The sequence below is a fragment of the Arachis duranensis genome, chromosome 4, assembly GCF_000817695.3.
Source record: "Arachis duranensis cultivar V14167 chromosome 4, aradu.V14167.gnm2.J7QH, whole genome shotgun sequence".
NCBI classification, from domain to species: domain Eukaryota; kingdom Viridiplantae; phylum Streptophyta; class Magnoliopsida; order Fabales; family Fabaceae; genus Arachis; species Arachis duranensis.
Genome location: NC_029775.3, coordinates 50842350 through 50843209, shown reverse-complemented (window position 1 = coordinate 50843209; position 860 = coordinate 50842350).

Sequence of the window (860 nt, the reverse complement as noted above, 5' to 3'; positions counted from 1 at the left end):
AGCTCTTAAGCACACTCTTTTGCCTTGGATCACGACTTTAACCACTCAGTCTCAAGTTCTTCACTTGGACCTACATGCCACAAGCACATGGTTAGGGACAGCTTAATTTAGCCGCTTAGGCCTGGATTTATTTCCTTGGGCCTTCCTATCCATTGATGCTCAAAGCCTTGGATCCTTTTTACCCTTCCCTTTTGGTTTTAAGGGCTATTGGCTTTTTCTGCTTGCTTTTTTTTTCTTTCTATTTTTTTTGCACAAGCTTTTGCTTTTTCACTACTTTTTTTTGCTTCAAGAATGAATTTTTTTTTATTTTTCAGATCATCAATAACATTTCTCTTTTTCATCATTCTTTCAAGAGCCAACAATTTTAACATTCATAAACAACAAGATCAAAAATATGCACTATTCAAGCATTCATTCAGAAGACAAAAAGTATTGCCACCACATATAAATAATTAGAATTTTCCTTATTAAGAACTCGAAAAAAATATTGCCTCTTTATTCTAAAAATCTACTATTTTATTCATGTTTGATGATGATGAAAAAAATAAATTATAACTTAATTGGAATTAAAATCAAAGTAGAGATACTAATTACTACTACTAATATATAGCTTCTAAGGTAAATTCCTAATAAGAACAGTTATCACAGAGTTAAGGCAAAGATTAGAACTCAATGACCTTTATTTTGGGAAGTGGATGTTCCTCTAGTGTGTGGGGTGCTTGGTCCTTCAAGAGATAATTTCTGACGCTTCAGTTCCCTTAAGTTACATCCTTGCTCTTCCTGTTCCCTTAGGTTCCATGATCTTTATGAGTTTTAGCTCAGTGATCATGGCGAATCACACCAAACTTAGAGGTTTGTTT